Source organism: Caretta caretta, chromosome 6, assembly GCF_965140235.1.
Source record: "Caretta caretta isolate rCarCar2 chromosome 6, rCarCar1.hap1, whole genome shotgun sequence".
NCBI lineage: Eukaryota > Metazoa > Chordata > Testudines > Cheloniidae > Caretta > Caretta caretta.
This window is the reverse complement of record NC_134211.1, coordinates 72,807,378-72,832,644: the sequence shown is the minus strand read 5'-3', so window position 1 is coordinate 72,832,644 and position 25,267 is coordinate 72,807,378. Positions and strand designations below refer to the sequence as shown.

General features: G+C 39.3%; 1 long non-coding RNA gene across 1 annotated transcript in view; it reads right to left on the bottom strand.

Moving 5' to 3' along the window:
• LOC142072548 (uncharacterized) overlaps positions 1-13,453 on the bottom strand; it is a 29,104-nt gene extending 15,651 nt beyond the window's left edge. The window contains exons 1-3 of the long non-coding RNA XR_012668977.1: positions 12,969-13,453; positions 12,607-12,753; positions 6,219-6,297 (exon numbers count right to left, since the gene is read on the bottom strand). This is a non-coding gene — a long non-coding RNA (uncharacterized LOC142072548). The remainder of the gene's footprint in view (positions 1-6,218; positions 6,298-12,606; positions 12,754-12,968) is intronic.
• Between the last annotated feature and the right edge of the window lie 11,814 nt (positions 13,454-25,267).

Sequence of the window (25,267 nt, the reverse complement as noted above, 5' to 3'; positions counted from 1 at the left end):
CAAGGGCAGGATTATTATTAACCCTGGTCATGGCTAAATTACAATCTATCTAAATTTCTCCTGCAATTTCAGTTAGGGAAGTCAGTCTCCTCCCTTTTTAAAAATCAGTAGTATTAATGGAGCAGAATGCTTGCTGTGTTCCACACCAGAGGTAGCTGCGCTGGAATGGGTAGTAAAGTTAGATTTGTGTAAACAGCCTGTAAGTCACATTAAGATCGGTCTTGATGAAAGATGGAATATAGCAGATATGATTAATAATTAAAATGTACAAAACATTCCAGAATTAGCCACAAATGGGTATGTTTTACTACTGGAAGGCCTAATGTCCTGACCTGACCATATTTCAGTGATCTATGCAGCCATATCAAGGAGAGACCTAGAGAAAGTGAGTATATGTAAGCATTCATGGTGAGAAGGGAATTTAATGCCCACAACTCCTGTTTCCTTCAGCTCTATACTAATGAGAGAAGAAATTCAATAAAGAGAAATGCTGTTCAAGGTGAAATAAAATCACCTCTTACTATTAAGTGCAGTATTTTTGGCTGGGTACAAGTAACCTTAATGAATTAGATAAGGGCACATTTAAAATGTACCTGAGTAAAAGCATCTATTCAGTTCAAAAGAATGCAATAGTGAGCTTGTGTCTGTGGCCAAAAAGCTAATGTGTAAAGCACATTGTGAATCAGAACAGTTCTGTGCTATACACGGAATGTAAAAAATGCAGCTTACAACTGTGTTAAATTCTTGAGGTATCCAAAAAGATCATTCTAAGCAGAAGCAGTGTTACTGCATCAATAAGAGCCTGTACTGAGCTGATATATCAGCTGAATGACTCAGCAGTCATGTCATTCCATATTAGATGTGCTATCTACTGCAGAAGAGAAAATCTTTTCAGGTAAATCAGACTGCATTTGTCTCAAATAACCTTCCTTTACTTTTCTGGTATGTTTACTAGAAACTCAACCTCAGCCAGTCAGCAAAGGGACAAAACATCTAGCAGAATTGTTCACAGACAATGCACTGTAGTAATGACATGGCATGTAAAATTCTAATGTGGGTAGTGGGAAGCTTGTATACTGGTCATAAAAATGTGCTCTACAATGAAATTTGCCATAGAAGCCTTCTGACTGGAAATTAAATCATTTCCACATTATAAATAATAATAATAAGACAAACTGAGTATATTTAAGCTATACAAATTTGATGTTAAATGGCCAGTTCAGGAGATTGGTGATAGGATGTAGAGCTTGTTACCGTTATGTTAATGGTTCAAATGTACACTAATTTTGTACCAAAAAAAATGTTGATACTTTATGAGAACAGTTTGTTGGTCTCTGTAGAACGTAGAGTTCAGAGGTCACTGTCCAGTTCTCAGTGGGCACATGTTCCTTTGAGGATGCATTATCACCTCAATGATAAAAGAAAAGGGAAATATTATAGGAATACTTCCCAGCTAGAAGGGAGAGATGCAGCATTTGACTTTCAAATGGCCAATTAGGGCTGGAACTACTTGTCTCTGACAAATTTAAAGGGCTAGCTACGAGAAACACATGCTGGGAAAGATTCCTATAACAGTGTGATTTTGCAGTAGGAGTTTCAGTAGTGACTAACAGACAGTCTTAAAGAAAGATCAGTTTGGGCAAGGACTTCTCCACTCTCTGAGGACAAGAGATTTGGTTGCAATATAATCTGGTGTTTAAAATAGCTATGTCTTTTTGCTGATATTATGTTTCTCTAATAAAAAGTGAAGCACAATTCTGATATCAGCTCATGCCTGCATCTAGTGTACCACCACTACTGCAGACAGTTCCCACCAGTACAACATTTTGTGACTACTCATTAAATCTTTAAAACCACTTTGTGTAGATTGTGTTCTCACCCTGCTGGTGATCACTTTCTACAGATATTATCACAAACCTCTTTACTGGTAGGAGTATTTGAAGAAAAAGAGGATTTAAAGGGAATTTGAGCAAGTGTTCAGAAAACATGGATTCTGAATTTATAAACTTGAGTATTTACATTTGAAACCTGATTTTTAAGGGTTACAATCATCCAGTTAGGGAATACAGCTATACCATCTGGCTTATGTATCCAAGCAACACAACTCATAATTCAAGCCTTGACTCAGGCAAGCAAGTCTAATTTGAATTGAATGGGTTTGAGTTCCCTGAGGGTGTTGTCTGGGAAAGAAGTGAAAAATTAAGAGCTTAGTCGTGTAGGTTTGATTGTAGCTCTGAACACTAAAATTACATTGAAACTTACCAGGTTGCATTTATCTGAAGATAATATATTTGCACAGATTCTGGGAAAAATTCTACTGCCTATGTACAGAGGTGGTCAGACTAGATGATTATAGTAGTTCTTTCTGGCCTTAGAGTCTATGAATCTATTTTGAAACCAAACACTTTGTGAATCTTTCACAGAAATATAATTACTCTATGTTCTTCAGCCGTTGTGATAGGGAAATGGACAAGCCTATTCGTTGTCAATAGCTCAGAAATCCTAAACCTTTCTTTGGTTGCATAACAGTTAGAATTTGTTCTTATATATTTATTGCTAGGCATCTCACATAGCTGCAGAGGTGCTTTTTTCCGCAAGCTATTTAACTTTAACGCTGAAGAGCAATATGTGCTCATAACACTGATCATAAAAAGGCGTATTATAAAATACAGCTGCCATGAGGGCTCATTGTTTGGCATGCAAAGTGCTTTAATTCACTAGATGAAACTAATCAGAAATATTTGACTACTATCTTTGATATGCTTGCCTACATAATCAAAAACAAACAATTAGAGGATGATTCTAACTGTCTCAGATAAAACCAGACTGTTATTTTCACTTCCTTTCTTTCTAAACAGTCACATTTGTGACTAACTACTGCTTCATTACTCTCAAAGGTATACTTTTGACTTCTCTTACCTAAAAACATAGTCAAGAAGTTTCTGAAAGGTCAGCCAAGGGGAGACAAACTGGGAAAGACAGAATCCACCACATACAAATTCCTAATCTGTTGCAGAAAGTATGCGGTGAGGGAGGGTATGAAATTAACAAAACACAGCTAATGTGTTTTTCATGTCATATTGCAAACTACAATAGATATAAAATGTTTGCAGACAAAAGGCAATGCTCATGGAAGAAATGATTTGGTTAGAATTAAAATAAAACAATTCTGGGAAAGTAATAAAACCTTTTGCCAGACAAAGGAGTAATAAATAACCGCACATTAAGAGAAGGATACTATTCAAAGAATGTCAATGGGAAAATCAAAATAGTGATGCCCATTGTTAAAATTGTTATCATGTAAAAAAAAAAAGAGTGTCTGCCATAATCTCATATTCATAACATTGTCTATTTATTTATTTAGTTCTTATTATTGGAAGATAAAGGATACATAGGATTGTGCTTACAAAAACCATGTACATCTAAAGCATCCACAAACAGATTTGCATGAACAAATGTTCATTTTCCTATATAAATGTTTGAGGGTTTTGTATAAACAAAACACATCCTCTACATCCTTATGGCTTGATCTCTTGTGATCCACTTTTCAAAATCTGGCCTGATTTAGTAACCTCTTTATATTGTCATCAAATAACCCTGCTATCCCGTCAAATCACAAGGGTCAGCTAGAATTCAGGGAACCTTGGTTCAGATCCCAGCAAGACTGATCCAATTCTCTGACCCTTTCACGGTGGAAATATGGGGTTCTATGCAGCCTTTCATATGTGGGTATTTTAGATGCAACTTTTAAAATAATAGAGGACCTGTTTCTTCTGTGCTGACTTTGATGTTTCCTTGGCATTTTAAAATTAGCAATTTCTCCCGTTTTATCTTGTGCTGTTAATATTCCCCATAGCCTCACTGTTGTATAGCATTGCTTTGTACTGGTCGGTTGTCATCCAATGGAGCAGTCTGCAGGCAGATACTAATTCTGCAAAAGGAGCCCCAATTCCTGATGCTTTCATCCACGTAACATTCTATTATTTTCGTTGATGTCATCAGTAGAACATCATGCAGAAGGAATGGTTTGTGCTTGAGAATCTCTTTGTAGGATCAGGGCCATAGTAATGTGCTGAAGGAAGTTTGTGAGGAAAGTTGTTTTATAAATGTAAATTATTCCCCGAGACTGATTTTTGTTGGTTTGTTTCTCTGCTTGTATTCAAATTCAGTATTAATTTTGTTCCAGGTTCTCCAAGACTCAACCACTTCCTAACATTAGAAGCATAGATGACCATTTTGTAATCTGAAAACCACGGCTCTTCTATCGTCCCTTTGCCATAATCTCAAAAGGCAAAGAACGTAGTGGCTGCAGTTGGATATAGTGTCTTCTCCTACAGTCTACCCAGCAAAATTTCCACTGAAACTGATGGGAGTTTTGTTTTGTAGGGACTACATGAATCGATCCAGAGATACTTAGCCATGCAAGGATACAAAACACATGCAAAATTCTACTCTTCTCTGTTTTCTGCATGTGTGGAAAAGTCCACTGACGTTAATAAGAATTTCTAATTCACAGTGCTCACTAGAACTGTGTCACAGATCTAAGCCTTTCATTGCCGAGCACACCGAAGAATTTTTCTCTCAGAACTTTTTCTTCCCAACAAAGATGTCACGTAAACAAACATGCACTGGAATGTTTGGCAGGAATGCATATAGCTTTCATATCCTCACAATAGAAACACTGGACAGATAAAATTTGGTAAGAATTGTGGCTCATATGCTGTAGCGATGGGCACCAATAAGGAACACAAAGAGACAGACAATCTTTTAAATAACAACTGTATGTTATAACTAGAAATGGATCTAAATCAAAACCCTGGAATCAACCTGTGAACCGCTGGACTATGAAGGTGAGATGATGATCGGAACTCTGTGGCTGAAGCACATCTACATGAATAAATTATTTGTAGGGTACTAACAGTCTGTCTGAAGAATTTTTTTTTGGATCCATGTGCCTTCTTTGCCTATTTTAGTCAAATAAACCTTAATGTTCCAATTTAAAATGGGTGTGTGGTCTCATTCCAGGAAAATGTGGCAGGTTTCCTAGTTAGGTCATGACTGATAAAATGTGAATTATATCCAAATCCAATAGAATTGCAAGTCAGATTGTTTTCATTTAGTGTGTACACTTCCCTATAATCAAAAGGGTTCTTTAAAAATAAATAAGACCAGCTGTATTTTCATCAATACAGATGTGCTGCTGATTGACAGTTATTACCTGATTGGTTTTTTTAGACCCACGTCTAATGTGGCTAATAGCATAAATCCATTTTATGTGCAGGTGAGATGTACACGGACATAAGACTGTGACACTACTACCACACAAAGTGAGTGATTCTGAGTTCTCATCACTCACTTCAGCTACAACCATGATGCTATTAAAAAAAATTGCAAGCCACATAAAACTTCTCTTTAAAATCCCCGTTAAATTACAGGTATGTTTATAGCATTGTAAGACTACAGATCCCAACTTGTATTTTCCAAGAGTAAAAGCAATAACCAAGGAGTGTATTGTATCAGACTAATGACCTCTTCATGAGATTTAAATGTCAACGTTTTTTGTCTTGTCCTTTTTTTAGCAGCATGTTAGCACCTTTTTACTGATGTAATACAGAAAATGCCACCACTGATGATTCCTTAAAGATCTGGATAAAGATAACTGGGGCATAACCCATTTGAATGATTTCTGTTTGGCTCCATTATTATAGCATGGATTGTTTAAATCTAAAGGGCATTTTTTCTGGAATAATTCTATCCCAGAGTAACTGTATTATATGTTTGTAATAGGTTTCATAACTGAACTGGGAGGAAGGGTGGCACAGAGAAGGTGGATTATTCCAATGTAAAAAAACCCCAAAACAATGTAAACACTTATACATATTAGAGAATATTACACACACACAAACTATGGTAAAAGAGCATTATTACGGTTACAAAGTCAAACACTCATACGTTAGGAAATGCCAGAATAAAAGTTGCCTGCACATATTCGGCATGAAAATTTTCAACTCAAACAGTTAAAGTTTGGCAAAGCTATAAGCAACTGAAAACAGGGTCTTATAATGGAAAGTGTTAAGTGACCTGAATAATTGGGATGGGGAAGGAAAGAGGAGTCAGGGCAAGAGCCCTGCTGACCTAGAAGGATGAAAGAGAGGTGGAGGGTGAAGAAGGACAGATTTTTTTCCTTTTTCTCTTAACAATTGTTTTTTAAACTTTACCTTTCTTCAGTTTCACAGCCCCTTTTCTCTCTTCCTAATGGCTTTTTTTGGTCATCTTTATGTAAATATTGACGTTTTTCTGTGGAAAAAAATGGGAAGCTCGGTCAGCATCTTGTTTTTTGGCAAAAATCTTGATCATTCTGAGCACAGAAGCCAATTAAAACAGAAGGTTTATAGGAGAGAGATTTTCATACTTACATTATAATTATTCAAAAATAACCATAACATGATTCTGAAATTCTCTGCACTCTGACTAGATGATAGTGTCTCAGAGAATGTGGGTTTGCATATTGTCTTTACAGTTATTGCAAAAAAAACATATGATTTATCTGGAAATCAGACAGTGCAGACACAATGCAAGGAAATGCATACCTGCAAAAATCTGCACAGTTAAGTGTCAGTAACTATAGAGTATCACTGCATTTGGTGTGTTTCAGACTGCTCCACTTCACTGTAATACGGGATATACAGCAGGAAGTGCTGTTTATTTTCACGGACATTCATTTCCTAAATTAAAGGGGCATTTGATGTGTTGCCATGTATTTTCCAAATTTTGAAGCTCAAAATGGAGAGTCCATCCCTTTCACAAACTGTATGAGCCATAGGAAATGGAAAAGGTCAGCCAGTACAGTACATCTCTGTCTCATAGAAGTTAGTCATATTGTACTAGATTAAATATAGAAAAACAGGCAATCCTCCACTGTCTTGGTGGCTTCATTTGTTTCTTTTCCTCTAAGCCAGTTTGAGGGAAGCAAGTCACAGGAAGGGACCTGCTCAGAGTCATACTGTACTTCCAGTGTCAAGCCATCCTCGACTCTCCATGCTTGGATGACCCCAAAGGAATTTGTTATTGGAACACTCTTGAAAACTTTGCTTTCTGATTCTCATCTAAAATCCATTAGAAAATATCACGTTATATATCTCAACTGATATTACATGTCTTTTTTGACACTTTTAGCATCTGACCTCCGAAGTGTTCTCAAACAAAAGGCAAATTCTAGGGTTTAACTCCCATTGACATCTCTGGAAATTCAGCAAGTGCAGTGACAAAACTCAAGAAGTAATTTTTTCAAGTTACTGCTTCAATAAACCCCGTTGAGATAGAAAAAAGAGTGGAAATAGTCAATTTTCCATATAGAAAAAAGGTGTTTGATTTTGTTAAAATGCTCAGGTGAGAGGGTGAGCAGTGATGTGGCAAGTTTTGCAGATGACAAAAAAATCATGTAGGTTAGTGGAGACTGTAACTTCAGGTAGCCTTAACAAAGCTGGGTCAATGGGCAGCACAATGGGAAATAAATGTGGCTGAAATGCTAACAAAAATATGATGAAAAAAGCAAGCACATTGGAAGGAATAATTAAAGCTACTCATACACATTGCCGGATTCTAAATTAACTGTAACCACTCAGATAAAAGTCTTGGGCATCACTGAGGCATCAGTGAAAACCTTTGCTCAATCTGCAACTGGTTTCTAAAAAGCGAACAAAGACTGAAGTCGACTAAAGAATACTGAAAATATGGCCACTTCTTCCCATTGTTCCCAATAGGAGTGAAACCAAACAGCTCTCAGGGAAGATACTACCTCCCCCTGTTGTCAGGAGGCAGAGAGGAATGCTGTGAGGAGCAGCTGAATGAAGGCAGCCTATGGCTTCAGTTCCATTGAGAAAGGGAGATGATGGCTATTTTGAGAGAGCTGTTTTAACTGAGGTCAATCTGTAGCCTTAGTCCCATGGAATATAATATGAAATGGTCATTTGAAAGAGTTTCTTAGTCACTTTCACGGCAAATATTACCAGCAGTCATAAAAAAATACAAAGTTTCCCATTGCACCACTTCTATTCAAGATTCAGTTCTCTTCCAATTTTTGAGTATATAAACAAAACCCTAGCTGAGATTCTTAAAGGGATCATTTTAAATGAATTAACACAAACTACTTAACAGATTTCCTTAAGAACACAGGGCTGGAAGGTTTCAGAGTAACAGCCGTGTTAGTCTGTATTCGCAAAAAGAAAAGGAGTACTTGTGGCACCTTAGAGACTAACCAATTTATTTGAGCATAAGCTTTCGTGAGCTACAGCTCACTTCATCGGATGGAAGGTATCTCCTAGGATGGAAGGGCTGGAAGGTATCTCCTAGGTCATCAAGTGCAGTTCCCTGCTATCACAGGTAACATGTTATATAATTCCTTTCATAAACTTATCAAGCTCCCTCTTAAAACCAGTTACGTTTCTTGCCCCATGATGCCTATTAGAAGACTGTTTCAGAGCATCACTCCTCTGATGGTTAGAAACCTTGTTCTAACTTCATGCCTAAATTTACATATGGCCAATTTATATCCTTTTATTTTGTGCCAACATTGTCGTTTAGCTAAGACAGCAATCATATCCCTGCTCAGCCTTAGCTTTGCTAGGCTAAACAAGCTAAGTTCTTTTAGTCCCTTTTTACAAAATAGGTTCTTCATTCCCCTAATCATCCAGGTAGCTCTCCTTTGTACAAGTACAGGTCAGTGGGATGTAAGCACTTGCTTAAAGTTAAGCATGTTTTTAGGAGCTTTGCTGAATTGGTGCCTATGTTGTGTGGGGTAACACCAAAAACTTTACCTCAAACCTGTGAAAAGGACATATGCATCTGCTCAGCTATATACCAGCTCAACACACACAGCCGAGTTTCAGGTTTTATGTAGGAAAGCAAATGATAACTTCTGATCATTAGCTTGCCATCCTCTAATGATCTAGTTAAACCAATCATTAGTGTTTTTTCAGCAGAACTTATGAAGTGGAATCCAATAACTCTTGAGATCTGTGACTGATTATAAATGAAACCAACACAAAACACAGAAAATTCCAAGAGTACTGAGGGGCTGTGGTAACAAGAGAGATGAATCTGAAAGTTCCAGAGAAAATGTCAATTTCAGGATGAGGTAGGAGGAATAAACATATAGTGCATGCAGTGATGAAAGCTCCAGTTTAAGTCTTGCCAAATCATATAAAATGTTGGAGAATGGTTTGAGCCTGAGCTCTGAAAGTAGACTTGCACACAGATGTACAAACTGTGCACAGACAAGTGTTTTTTATTAAAGAAATAGAAGTCCTTTCATAAAACTTGGCCCACAACCCTTGTTAATCTGCCTTATATTGTACCCTGTGTCTGCAAAAATGATACTACAGTGCATCCTTTCTGCAGAAAGGGGACTAAAGCTATACAAATTCCTTGGATGCTCTGTTGATTTTGTTGAGTTACATCTGGAAAAAAGACAGCAGAAATTCAACTTTAAGGAATCTCGCTGCAGGTCACACGGTTTTGCTAGTTTCAAGACTATCAAAAAAAAGAAAGATAAAAATAACAGCTCTGATATTTCTGGAAATATATTGTTAGAATAAAAATATTATATTGTGGACCAGCAGGGAATATTTGTGATATCACTTGCACTTGAATCTGCGAGGTCCTGTATCAGGGGGTAGCCGTGTTAGTCTGTATCCACAAAAACAAAAAGGAGTCCAGTGGCACCTTAAAGACTAACAGATTTATTTGGGCATTTACCCACAAAAGCTTATGCCCAAATAAATCTATTATTCTTTAAAGTGCCACTGGACTCCTTGTTGTTTTTTTCAAGGTCCTGTAGTGTCTGGCAGTTGATAGCCGGGGACTACAGAAGATTTAATGATTTAGTAAATTCTCCACATTTAGTGTTTAAACTCAAGGTGTGTAGTTCCTGGACATTAACTGCTACTGAGATTCAAACTAAGACCTTTGTGGTCCAAAGGTATCAACTCTACCTAAGACAAAAGAGATCCTCCCTTGGGATAAACCAGTGCTATCTAAACTTGTCTCATTGGGCAGTCTCTCTTTGCTTAACTTCCTGATCCCTCCCAGAAAGCACACAAATGTGCTGGCAAAGAAATGAGCACAGAAAAGAGGGTTCTTTGTTCTATGAGTTGCAGTACAGTTTGACAACAAAGATACAAAGATGTCCTTAGCTCACTGAAGTTTAATATTTTATGTGGTGATATTTTTTATTTTCTATATCAACTGTAAACAAACACACTAGCCACATGAACAAAGTGGAAGATCAATGCCAATCCAGAAGCAGGCAATACCAATAAATAAGCAAAGATAATGTTTGAGCAGTATCCACAGTATTATCCAATTGCTACACTGGATTGAAACCATCTCTAGAGTTTGACATGGGACAAAGATTTACATTGTTTTATACTTAGTTCATGTACCTGGTGCTAAATTCCAGGTGCCAGTTACTTGAGGATACATATATCAATTTTCAACTTATTTGTTGCCCAAACACTTTTTCTCTCCAAAAAGAAATGAGTTTTTGTATTAATAAACACAGTTCCTGAGAACAGGAAGTATTTCACCAAATGGTCAAATTGAAGAGAATATGTGAAAACCCACAAGATGTTTTTCAGTCTAGTCAACAGACAACAGATGTAGATGAAAAGATTAAAATAAACTTCAATAAAGCCCTAATTAAGCAAGATGTAGAAGATTTTGGTTTTAAAATGTTAAATGTTTCAAAACTAAGGGCTTTGCGCTGCCCTCAGTATATGTTTAAAATTGTTATGGGGAAATGAATATCCTTCTCAAAAACACCACAAATTATTCCCATTCTTAACTATAAAAGGGGTAGATTACATGAGGGTTGTTTTCAGTTTAATAGAATTGTCACAATACCATTGTAAGCAGGTGCTTTTTCAACCTACTCCCAAAGTCCATACACTATAGAATAAATATTTTTTCCCTTCCTGGAGCGTGGTTTTAGTAACACTGAAATAAACAAAGTTCAGCTAAGGCCTTTCTTCCAGGCTTGGCTGCTCCTAGGGTTCCTACTTCCAGTCTGCCTAGCCTGCACCCAGTCCCTTTTGTCCAGAGACTCACTCCCAACTTCCCTACTTATGTGGTTAAAACAAATTGCAACAGGAATGGGAAGCACTCACCAGGCCAGCATAAATGGAGAAGTTAGGGGGAAGTGATGCTTACTTAAGCCAAGAAGAGAAGAAAAAGTTCTCTCGCTCTGCTTTAAATAAAGGTAGAAGAGCTGCACTCCAGCCCCATTCATCCTCCCCTCTCACTTAATTTTTGCTCACATCTAGGTGATGTAATGAGACAACTGCTGTTGTGATTCAGCAGAGCACACTTAGCCTTTTCCCAGCAAGGGAAATACTAGCTAACAGGGTAGGGTGTTTTCTGTAGACATTGCCAGCCTGTTACAATGATATTTATAGAAATGAAGGCTGGAAGGGTCCTCAAGAGGTTATCTAGTCTAGCTGCTTGTGCTGAGGCAGGACCAAGTATTCCTATGCCATTCCTGGAAGGTGCTCATCTAACCTGGTTTTTAAAACCTCCAGTGATGAAGATATCACAGCCTCTTGTGGAAGCCTATCCCAGAACTACCCTTACAGTTAGAAAACTTTTCCTGATATCTAACCTAAATCTCCCTGGCTGCAGATTAAGCCAATTACTTCTTGTCCCTCTTCATTGGACATGGAAAACTATAACAGCCCTTTACATATTTGAAGACCATTATCAGGCCCCCGCAATCTTCTTAATCAAGGAGCTGCCAGCAGATGACTACATGTTTTCTGAGAGAAGAAAGGAAAGAAATTAGAAGAGAAACCGCTGCTAGAAGTTACAAGTAGAGTTGTGTGTGAAATCAGAATCTATTCCTAAATAAAGCCTCAGAAAGGTGAATTCTGCATCTCAGACCTCCTAAGCTATATTAGGGGATTCTACCTACAGATCAAAGAAAGGATATGACCTCTAGGTGTACTAAATTACAGTAAAATTCTTTGCACAGACATTTAAATTCACCCCTATGCAGAGAGCTAGTACAAGGTTAGGAGACAGGATGTGGGAGAATGAGAAGCCACCATAAACGAGTGTAAAGTGGAGGTGCAAGTTGTTATGCACAATCCCGCTGGACCATTTACTTTGGGAACTAGAATATTTGCCTCAGCTATAGAGCAAATCCTTTCTGCTTTTAACCAATCCTCTGTGATTAATAACAATGAGCCAACATGATAAATTAATTCCTTAACAAAAAACACTGATAGGACATCTTGACCTCAAAGAGAAAGGACATGGATTTCTTTAAAAAAAAACCCTCAAAACTAGGTTTATCACATTTCAACCATTTGGGGTAAACAAAACAAAATATATTGTCCCTTGCAAACAAACAAAACCTTCACTCTGCTCTGTGACTGTCTGTAACAAGAGGACCTCCCCAAGCCTCTCAAATCACCAACCGCAGCAGGAGAAGTTCTTAGTCTTCTGAGCAGTGACAGCAGCAAGACCAGCAGGTCACAAAGTGGCAAAATCAAAACAAACATACACACACTAAAACCACCTTTCTCAGAACGAGCATCAGCTGAGACTGACCTTCACCTCTCATGCAGATCTGGAGGCGTTTCTTGAATCCCAGTTTCTCTCTGCTGCAAACTGTCATGGAATCTTGATTCCACTCAAAGCAGCACTAGTGTGCTTGCTCTAGTGTGAGCTAGTCACATGTCTGCCAGGTCCCTTCCCCTACAGTGCAGCAGATGGGAAAGAGGGGGGTTATATTTGAAGCTATGGAGGCAGTGTCAGAAGATGAAAACAAGTATGAGCATATGGGTAGAGCACAGTTCTTCCCCTGTATCTTTTCACCCTGAAGTTCTACCCTCTGCCCCTCCCTTTTATCTCAATCCCTAATTTGTCTTCCTCTTTCCTTCTCGTTTCCCCTAAGTTACCATGGTACTCACCTGTACTCCCTTCACCCATCCTCTTTTTGCCTTCCCCAACCTTTATTCTTCAATTTTCCAGTCTAAGACCCCAGTTTTTCTCTTCTTTTCTCCCACTGTCTGCCTCCTTTCTATCTACCCATTTTTCTCCCACTCTGCATTGTGCCTTTATCTTCAATTTGCTGCCCTACAATCCCTCCACAGGTCTCTCCCTAATCTCTGCTCCTGCCTTTGTTGCCTTTTTTCTCTTGATAGTCTCTGTCCCCTCTTTTTCTTCCCTTCTGTTCCCAGTTTTCAGTTTCTCCTTTACTCTCTTCTGCCTCTATGATTTCCCTCTGTCACTCATTCTCTGTTTCACAAAGTGACGGATGACAGATTTGAAGTAGTTATCCAGAATAGAACTCCAGGAGTTTATTACAAGTGTCTCTGAAGGAGTCACTGGCTAGGCATCCAGCCAGAGGTGTTTTAAAAGCAGTGAAAGATGATGCCAATCCAGTGTTCTTTTTCTCTGTGGACAGATGATCACATAATAGAACTGATAACAACTCTTGACACATATGTACATTCTTTGTCACTCCACTGGCTTATTTAAACCAATAGAATTGCAGCAGTTAAATTAACTGGAGAGGAAGGGTGATAATTGGATGAGCTAATTATGATGTCACCTCAAGTCACCTTGGCAAATACCTCAGCAATACAATACTTCATTTGTACAGATTGAAAATAGGTATCAGCCTATGTGGGCTGTACAAGAATCTGCGAGGACAAGCTCATACACTAATGCCAGCATTCTGCCCCCAGAGAGCCCTCAGAAAGGAAATTCCCAGCCTTTTGTCTCTGGTATTTCATGGCCTGGTGAGAAATAAATGGGTCCACTGTCAAGCCAAAGTGAGTCCACTGTCAAGTCTAGTTTATGATCTCTACCACATCTGCTGTTCTCGAGCTCCTCTGTGCCAGGCTTTTTAGTGGTTGGAAATTTAAGGATCTTCACTCCCTTTTTGTTCCTTCATCCAATACACTGTGCAGAGGCTTCAAAGCTGGGTGGACAAGGCACTAGGTTTCTTCTCAAACTGTACAAAGGCACAAAGCCTATGGATCCATGAATACATCCCTTAATCTGCCTCTCTGATGCTACATACATGAGGATGAAGCAGGAGGCAATGGGATATGGACAAGACTGAGGTGAAGGAGGCTTAAGGGAGGAATAGGGTAGGTACAACCTTCATACTCACTCCTCCACTACCAGTTTTGAGTCAGAAATCCTCTGAAATGTTATGTGCCAAATGGAGAGGTATATTCTGAAAAGTCAAATCCTCTCCCGTACACATTTATTCTTGGATTTTTTAAATCAGACCCACATTTAATAATGATTCATGAGGGTGAGAGAGAAAAAAAATTTTAGAAGAAAAAAGCCCCTTTGTTTCTGCTTAAAATCTATTCCATCACAAAAACACAAAATCTAACAATTAAGGCGTCTCAACTAAAGCAACCACTAACCAAAACATCAAATCAACAGGAAATCCACAGTTAAAATTATGTCAAACACTCTACACCAGTGTTGGGAAAACTTTTTTGGCCTGAGGGCCACATTGGGTTTCTGAAATTGTATAGAGGGCCAGTTAGGGGAGGCTGTACCTCCCCAAACAGCCAGGCGTGGCCCAGCCCCTGCCCCCTATCTGACCCCCCCCCGCTTCTTGCCCCCTCATGGCTCCACCCAGGACCCCTGCTCCATCCACCCTCCCCGCTCCCAGTCCCCTGACTGCCCCCCACCACCCCATCCAATCCCCCCCTCTCCTTCCTGACTGCCCCCCCGGGACCCCTGCCCCCATTCAACCCCCCTGTTCACCGCCTTTTGACCACACCAACTCCTATCCACACACCCACCCCCTGACCACCACCCCAAACTCCCCTGCCGTCTATCCAACCCTCCCCCTCCCCCTACTCTCTGCCCCCTTATCACGCTGCCAGTGGCTGGTGGTGCTACAACCGCACCGCCCAGAGCACCACGACAGGCAGCCATGCCATCCGACTGGAGCCAGCCACACCACCATGCAGCACAGAGCACCAGGTCAGGCCACGGCTCTGCAGCTGTGCTGCCTGGCAAGAGCTCGCAGCCCTGCCGCCCAGAGCATTGTGCCGGTGACGCAATGAGCTGAGGCTGCGGGGAGAGGGAAAAGCAGGGGAGGGGCCAGGGGCTAACCTCCCGGGCCAGGAGCTCGGGGGCCGGGCAGGAGGGTCCCGCGGGCCAGATGTAGCCTGTGGGCCGTAGTTTGCCCACCTCTGCTCTACACAGCCACCAATTAACAGAGCAGCCCCCTTCCACACCTTCCAGCCGTCACATGCAGATGCCAATACCACACCAATAAAACCTTAATGTTTTTGTGCTTTAATTGTCATCAATGACAATGAGCATCAATGAAGATATTCTTCATCATGTGTTTTCCAAGAGCCATTGTTGTTTAGCTGCTTATTGATCTTTGTCATTGAGCATATGATGACTTGAAAATGAATTCCAAAACATTTCCTGAATTGAATTTGTAGGTCACATCCGGAAGTTTTCATTCACGATTTGTTTTAAGTATAAACACTGATTTGGATAACAAAAATCCTGTAAAGATCATTCAACTTTGCAAAGATGTTAATATTCTACTACTGATGGCCTGCAGCTTTGCCACTCAAGTTTATGGTTTTATGGTAAGTATGAGATTTGGTGGGTGAATGTGTGTGTTGTACTGGGAAAGTTGTGTTGATCTGTGCATATGTTGTTTTATCCTGGGAGATTTGTGCTGAATTCTGCAGTTGGCGAATGAGGGGCTTGGGGTTATTGTGTGTGTGTGTGTGTGTTTGTGGTTTTTGAAAAACTGTGGCATTTGGGACAAGTAATCCATTATCTGTGTGGTCTCCCTCATACAAGCAATGACACCGTTGCATGCAAATTAGCTGTAGCATAAGGATGGTGATTGGTTGAATTATCTGTGATATCACAGGGGTCTAGGACTCTTGGAATGACATAGATAAATGCCTAACTGTAGCTGAAGGCCCATGCTGTTGCACAGTGTAAGTTATAGAGCCAAAATAGCCGTCATCTTAAAAGTGGGACCACAACAGACTACTAATCCCAGTGATGACTGAACCTAGTGATATTCTGAACAAAAAGAGCTCTTAACCATGCTTGTAGCTGTTTCCATCACTTCTCACTGATTCAGCAAACATTCTGGGCTTCAGATTGACATTCAAACATAGTCACAATTCTGGAATCTTATTATATAGGAGAACAGCACAACCCAGCCAAATGACCATATTTAGAAATGTTGTTTAAAATGAGCTGAGAACATTAATACACTTTTGGGGGTAAGTGTCATCAAAACTAAAATACTTCAAAAATAGCAGTGTGTGGGAGGCAGTGTGGCTAAATAGATGACCCAGCCCAATAGAACCCAGTTCTATTCCTAACCCAGCCACTGGCCTGCTGGATAACCTTGGTCAAGTCACTTCCCCTCCATGTGCCTTCAGTGTCCTTGAAGGTGACAATCTTCTCTGATGTCTGCTACCATGACAGCAGAGGAAATCGCTACAGGCATTTCAGGCATGAGGCTCATCAGGCTGTAGCTGTTGGTGGGGTCCCCAAAATGTTCACATACTTCAGGCAACAGAGGACTCTATGGCTGCTAGGAATAAAGATACTCTAAGCACCATTTCACAAAAATTCCAAGAGTTCTACTGTTGTCTTGATCTGCAGACATCAGGGAGCAAACAAAAACCAACTGCTCCTTGGAGTGGGAGTAATTTTATATTCACTAAAGAGAACAGCAGGGAAGAAAAATAAAAGCATTGCACTATGAAGTAGGCTGGATTGTTTTTCTGTGCCCTTGTCATTCTAAAGTGCTACTATCATCCTCACTCCCAGGTCCACTTGTATCATATGTATCATTGGAAAGTGAAGCATTATTTGTTGATATTTCTTCTTCTTCTATGGTCTGCCTGGCATGTCGCTTACTGCCATGGCAACATTATTTACAGGCACAATTGCCTGCTACTATGAGTAGTTCTTGTCACGGAGGAATTTAATCCATGAATCCCAATGGAGCTACTTTAAAATGGTATGTGTTCCTGAGTGCATACTGTGAGTGACTGGCATCCTGGCTCGGTTTTCATGACTGCCTAGTTTTGGGGGCGGGTCTTTGTGGGGCTAGGGCTGGGGCCGGAGACCAGGGAAGCAGTGTGCGGCAGCAGCAGGAAGGGGATGCAGCCGGGCGGATAGACATCGAGCTGGGGTTGGGAGGGGCGGGCAGAGCTTGAGACCCAGCGGTGTCCCCCTCCACCCCTGGAAAATGGAAACAATTTTGAATTGTTTCTCAGCGATGTAGTTGTTGTTATTGTTGGCAGTGATGGCTTTTTTCCCCCTCTCATTTTTGGACTAGCTTTAATAATTTATCAGTTTAGCTGACATGTTAGAAAATAAACTAAAATATTAGTAATTCTACTAAATCACTGGGTTACTCTTGTGTCTATGCAATCTTAAGTTAATTGGGAATAAGAAAGATCATAAATATTAAAGATGGTGGGCACTGTTTAGGCTGAAAAAAGCCTTGTAACTGAAGTTAATAGTCAAACAGTATGGTACAGAGAATAAATTAAGTTAGACCAATGATGATTTTTTTTCTTTACAACTGAAATTATTCTGTACCACTTTTATAACCAATTAAAAAGGTCAGATATCTTTCTATTGCACAAGTTTCTTGTAAAATGTAATATGCTTTTGATATTTCGTATGTTCTAAATTGCTTGGTACACAGAGCAAATTGTTGTCTGATGTAAAATGAGAAACAGGCATCAGAACAAAGTCAATTATAGTGGTTTCAATCTTTTATGTTAGACTGGATCTGTAAACAAAGGAAACTAAATATATTTCCCCCAGGTTATGACATTAAATGGCAAATGTCTGCTATTAATGGTAAAAAGTGATGCATCAGTTTTGAATGGCAGCATAATAATAGTACCAGACCAGCAGGTAGGAAGATTTTGAAAGGGTTCTGCAGACATGCACTGAAGATTACTTGACACAGAAAAATTAATTAGTATTTTATGAAGCAACTTGACTGTTGCAAAGTCATTTAAGTGGATATGACAAAGGTCATTTTAGGAAGGACAGTCTTCAAAGGGAAACTAATGTGAGAAAAAATTGCTTTAATATGGATTTAAATATGAGCCTTTTTTGTGACAAAAATAATAGTTGGTGAATAAATATTTATGTGAGTTCATAAACTCATACATGAGTTATATGAGCTGACAAAAATTATAGCCATGCTTTTTATTCATGAGTTAAATGTATTGCATATATTTTTGCTTACTCTAATAAACTGGCACTAAAATCAAAGTTTCGGGAAGATAAAAGGGCTAGGTCATTGGTGGGTGGAAGACTGGAAAATGGCCATTCATATATTTGATAATGTCTCTGAAGGAACTTTATGCCTTGGGGAAATTTTCCAAATCATGCACTCCTAAAATGCTTCCAGTCAGTTCCAGCTTTTGACATACCAGTCTGGCACCTTATCAGCCAGTAATTAGGTCTATAAGAAACAGGCCTAACCAGCAAAGTTTAGATGTAGATAAAAATTTCCCCTCCGTTTGTGAGTATTCTCATATGGAGTTTTGGTTAAAACCTGTGTGGTAATATAAACAGGGAATGAATTACCCCATGGGAAATTTACCCGGGCCTGCAGGACCCATTTCCCTAAACAGTCATGCTCAGGGACTGTTTATTTACTAAAGAACATTGAGGCCACAAACTGCTGACTTTACAGGAAATGCTGGGTTCTGCGCAATAGCATCACCTCTGGTCTGGCAAATGTTTGATAAATACATTTTATTTTTTTGTAACTATTATTATTATTTAACTGACGCAGTGGCTTATCTCAGGCCTGCTGAGATTTCATTAGTTAGTTCTACAGTTTCGAAAAGGTTCTAAAAATCTGCCTCCACGCCAGGAATTTGAACCTGGCTCTCCCATAGCCCCGGTGAGTGCCTTAACCACCAGCTATTGGCTATGCTGATGTCTCATGCTCTCTCTTTCTCATTTTGAACAGAAATTCTATCCTGGACCCGAGGAAACCTTCCTGATGAAAGTTTAATTGACACGCATATGTTTCTGCAAAAAGTTTTGGTTTTGTCTAAAAAAGTTCTGTTGAAAAATTCCAAACCAGTTCTATTCATAAGTTTTACAAATCTAATATTAAGGGACACATTCTGCTATGCCATACATGGCTGTAGAATGTAGATTGCAAAATGAGCTCTGGTACGTATATTATAGGTAGCCTATGTATACCAGCACAGCTGAATTAGTAGCACTCACACCTTTGTGTCGGAAAGCTGTAGGTCCAATTTTTCATTTAGATTTGCATTTATAGCTCATTGCGACAGTGCAGTGTTGTGTGTTCTGCACTGTGAGGAATGCTGAGTTGTATTCTCCTCTTACTTATGACTGTTTTTCCATAGACTTCATCTGATTTACTTCTGATTTCCAGCAGCATAAGTGAGACGAGACTCAAGTCTGCTGTTGTGAACATCAGACATTAAACAGAGGTTCCTTCTGCAACTGTCTCTAATGTCTGTCTGGTTGGAAGTTAATGATCCCATGATACTCCAAGAATAGATTCTGTTTAAGACAGGACGTGAATGCCATCAGTGTAACAGAAACTTGATGGGGATTGTAATTACTCTAATTGGAATTTACCTAGAATAACAGCACTGTAGTTCTTATTTTTATGGATAGGCTCCTTAATGATCACAAGTCAGGGCATTAGTTTTACATCTCATCCAGAAGATGGCTGTGATTATTAAAGTCTGATTTTCATTTATATGTCACATTTGTTCATTTTGGCTATCATTGCAGTTTTTACATATTCACATCATCTTTGCACAGCCATATAGCCTGATTCTCACTAAGGCCCTTTTGCATCATTTTCCAAAGAGGCCTTAAAGTGGATATCAATGCAATGTATGCACCCTTTAAGGTTCCCTTTACCTGGACACAGTGCGTAAAGAAGCTTTAATACAACTGAGAATCAGGCTACATGGCTGTGCAATATGATGGACAATGAATGTATAAAGTTGCAATGGTTGACAAAATGAACAAAAAAAATCTGAGAACCATGAGGTAGATAATACCTCTGCTTTGAAAAAGCCCTGCTTTTTTCTTCAGTGTAAGGCAGGGGTATAAAACATAGTTACACCAAACTAGTTACACCAGATAGTTACAAAATAAAATACACTTGACGTGGGTTTTCTATAGTTTTGCTTTAGGGAAATCACAGATATTTACAGCATCTTTTTTTTAATCTGTGTAGGTGGTGTCGAATATTTGAGGTGCAAAGTCAAAAGAAAATTGTGCTCTGCTAATAATAAAACAAACCACATAAGAACAGTACCAAAAAAGATAATGGTTTTGCTGCTTTCCATGTGGGGTTTGGTGCAGAAGTCGATCCAAACGGACGGTTGCTTTCTTTATTTTCTGGTCTTGCAAACTGTTCTGTGAATAAAAAAAAAAAGTGAGTCTCAGAGGCCAAGAAGAAATCAGCTGCTAAGTCCATGTTAATGAGGGAATGCAATGTTGTTTGCTCTCCCTTTGCGTAGGTTCTGCTTCCTTTCACTACTGTAAACATATCTAGAATGTCATTTCTAACCATCACTGCCTGACTTCTCCATTTCAGTTTAAATTCTATGTGTTAATTAATTGAAAGACATCTAAGTGGAGCAGCACGTTTGTCATGTCTGCTGGAGTGGTGATTTGAGTGCTGCTGCTCTTGCCATCAGTAGAGATCAGGTCAATATTACTCCTTCTCAGGCTTTCCTGGAATAGTCTCCCTAAAAAACCTCCCATCCCATTATCAGTTTTTCTCTCTCCTCATTCCATGTCCCTGTGTCACAACAATCAACTTATCTCTCCGGACACTTCTTCTCGGAAAGACAGAGATGTCATTATTTACCCCTTTATAAATGTTTTAAAAAACCCATCCGTAGCTCTGGGCGCTGTACAATCATCATAAAACATATTACTCAATACATTAAAAAGACCCCCTCGTCCACGGTAACAAACTGCTTCTCCATCCCAAATCTTAATCATTCCTCTACCTGCCAAAAAAGCTTGGGGAAATAGATGGGTTTTGCAGCATGTCCTTCAGGACTCCAACTCTTTACTAGTCTAATTCTGCATGTAATTATCTCACTTATGTCAACAGGAAGTTTGTATGCAAGATACCTGCTGGATAGGAGAGGAGTGATGTATGGTATTCTCCTCCTTCTCCTACAGCTCTTCTAGATGATGTGAGACTTTTTTTAAAGTGAGAAAATCCTGCTGCAACTCACCTTGACCATGGAGTTGTAATTCCTCCTACTTAAAACACAGGCCAATACCACCATACTTCTTTCTTTACTGGGGAAATTTTTTATCTTGTTTCAGCTACAATCAGTATCAATGGAGGGAAAGGGAAAAATCTAACACTCCCCACCACCCCTGCGATCCATTATATTTAGCTTGACCAAGCTTTGCTTTAATGCCAAGTTGGCTGCACTTATTTATATTTGAAAGTTTTGCTGCTTTAACTATGCCGGTAAAGTGAAAGCAGCAAAATCCCTCTAGTGTAGATGCACTTATATCGGTATAAATGAGCTTACACTGGAATAACGTATTCTGATTCAGAAAGCAAAATCAGATAAGCTTATATAAAGCACCGTGTACCAGTATAACTGCATCTACATTAGGACTTTTCCAGCCATAAGTATTTTGGCAAGAAATCACACCTCTAACCAACATAGCTATGCCAGTAAAACTTTTTAAGTGTAGACCAGGGCTAAGGTGCACTAAATGTCTTTTACAAATGATCTCTGATTAGCTGGAGCAGGCCACTTAGAATAAATTAACTTTGAACTTTGTTGGTGACTCAGCCCCCACAGGTATCAGGAGGAATGATACACAGTCGTTCTAGAGCCAAGTTACATACCTGGGAAATGCACTGAAACTATAACCAGCTAGATTCTATCAGGAAACCAGAAGATGCAAATCTAAAAGCTTGCTTTTGTCTGTAAGGAAACAAAAAATTAACAATATATAGTACAGGTAGTCCCACCCTTGTACACACTTTGAAACATGCAACTAAATGGAAATGAAATGTCCTGATAAACATGACCAGACACTCAGGCAGAGGCACTGTGATTATTTAGTACAAGCAAGTAGTCAGGAAACAGTTTTGAATAATTTTAGTCTTATAAACCAGTGTATCAAGTGATCCGAGTAGGAAGTAAATGACAAAAGTCTAATCTTTTCACATGATTAGAACATGAACCAACATCTACACCCTCATTCTGAGATAAGAGAATGTGTTTCTTTCAGGGAATGACCTTTGTGAGATATTATAAAGGAAACCTTATATTTCAGTATGTCACTAAATTCAGGATCTGGATTACTCATGGGATTTGTATTGGGATATCCTCAAATCCAGCTCAGTTTAGTAGTGATCTAAGGTCATTATCTATCTAAGGGTATGTATACACTGCAGTTATACACCCACAGAGGGCCCATGTCAGCTGACTCGGGCTTTCAGGGCTCAGGCAAAGGGGCTTTTTAATTGCAGAGTAGACATGGGCTTCAGAGTCCAAACGTCTACCCTGCAATTAAACAGCCTAAGGGACTGACATGGGCCAGCTGCAGGTGTTTAATTGCACTGTAGACATACTCTTAAATACATATTGGCCCCATATCTGATCTGATTTACAACCTTTAATGTATTTATTCTCACAACACCCCTCTGAGGTAGGGAAATATTATTAGCCTCATTTTACGGATGGAGAACTGAGGCAGAGAGAGACTAAGTGACTTGGCCCTTAGTCTCACAGGAAGTATGTGGTGGAGCAAGGACTTAACCTTGGTCTTTCAAGTCCCAAGTTAGCATCCTAGCCACTAAACCATCCTTCCTTTTATTACAGTACCACTTGAAGGCTGCTTTGGCCTATGATAAAGAAGTTTAGCACTTTCCATCTAATTCCAAGTAGACTAATGCCTATTTCACAAAATGATCATGACGTGTTTCTGAGTGACATTCTCATGGACCCTGTTGTGGTAATTGGGCCTACAAATTTACCCCACTTGTGAACTCTACTGTAAAAAGTGAATTCAAGTTCATAAGATGTCAAAATAAACTAAAAAGACAAACGTTGACAGGAAAAGGTACAGGAAAACTGAATTAGTCCAAACAAATAGGGCTACTGATATAAGGCAAGGATTGTGTTAAGATCATGCTTGGTAAATAAAAAAATGTGGGGCTGTAAATTAATGAACCAAAACTGGCATTTCAGATATTAGACCTAATTGGTGGACAAAATAATGAGAAGATGGGCTATTCTGCCTACCATTCCCTTTGTGGATTTTTAAAGAAAGAGACTTTGGGGAGAAAAAATTGGCTACTGGAGTGAGTTTCACCCTCATGGCCACCCCCACCGTCTCCTGGGATCCCAGGCCTTCCTCATCCTGATGCTCAGAGATACCCTGACCAGATGGGGCCAGAGAGAGAGACCCAGACGACACTGCCACCTCTACTGGTGCCAGCTCAACCCCAAACACCACCTGGGATGAAGTGGGGTCAGACGAACAGCAAGAGCAACAGCAGCTGCAGCCCACCTCAACTAAGTTCTCTTTTCCCCAAAAGACCATTATTACCATCTTTGATACCATCTAAGAGACTGTCAGACAAGGGTGACTACCATCTAAAAACTCTCCAGCTAAAGGAAAAGGGTACAGGGGATGTTGTTAAAATAAAAGCCTTATTTAATACTTTACCTTTCAAATACTTTAACTGTTTTTCCTTCCTTTCTGTATCTTTAAAGATTAAAAGGATTTTTAAATGTGTGTTTGCCATGGTACTAAGCAGGCTGGAGTCTTTGTATAGCAGACCCCAAACCATGTTCAAAACTGTTTAATGGTGGACAGTTAATACTTTTTTGGCCCACATATTTAATCTAAATTAATACAACAAGCCTCAGCAGAGAGAGCGAAGACTGAATAAGCTTTGGCCTTCAAGCTGATAATCTGCATTATTTTTGAATACTAAATTCATTTAAAAATATCTCTGTACCATTGAAAGCGTTGCTAACTATATATTAAATTCATACCTATGTACCAGGCTGGCACAAAGCTTATGAATTACAGCAGACTTTGGTCCTATTTTTGAGGAGTTAGTGGGACTGAAGTGGTACCTCTAGTCTTTCTGTTGCCCCTCTGCATAGAGGTGAATTTCATCCTATCATTTTAGAAAGAAAGCTTTTACAAAATGTAACCACAGTGGCCTCAGTACTCATAGCCTAACCGAAGCTTGTCACATACAGTACCTCATTTTGCCCCAAACTACCTAAAAACTACTATGCCATCACTTTATCAAAAAAGCTTTAGCTGGGAACAGCAGATTAGAAATTGGAAGAAAACAAGTCGATTATCTGGCTAGAAGTGGTCCTTTTTTCTACAGAGAAATAAAGCCGTTGGAACTTTACCAGGAATTAAAGACCAACAGAAAGACCATCACAGAGAGTCATTCTTTTGAAATTCCACGAGAAGCAAGTGTCCAAAGAAGTGGTTGGGTGCATTTGCTGAAGGAGTTAGCAAGCTTAAATAGAGAAACAGTGAGAGAACTTTTATATGTGAGCCCAACAGTGGCTGCACTTTAACATTGAGTCTGGTCCATTGGGCCACTGAATTCTAATGAACTCAGTATTTCTTCTGAAAGACATGATTAAATTGCTCACATCTAGCAATGGAAAGGTATTGGTATGAGCAGATAAAAATTTGGGATCTAACAAACTGAACAATGGGAAAAAAATTTCTCTTGTTTATATTCCCCCGTGGAGATAAAAATTGAAAACTTAAATCCTGGCAGTATCAAAGCATTTTCTATAATCAGACAAACATTTAACTCTAACAAAGTGGAATGAATGTCTAGTCTCATTGTTTTCCAAGTAAAGTCAAGTGTACGGTATCTGACATTTATACCAATTTTAAAGCCACAAATCATTAAAGATAAATAATTACCTACATTTATTATAGGCACTGTTCATCCTGAAGACTCTTAATGCACACTTGAGACTATCACTCACAGCTGAAATACTGTTATATCTGGGGTATATATTTTGTGGGAGATATAGGGAGAAAGGGAAGAGACATGAATAGCTATCCTGATACTAGAGAGGAAATTTCAAGAAGGCAGAATGGTCAAGATCCTCAAATGTGTTTAGTTACCAATTATAGGAGTTAGGTGCAAGATACCTTTGAGGATCTG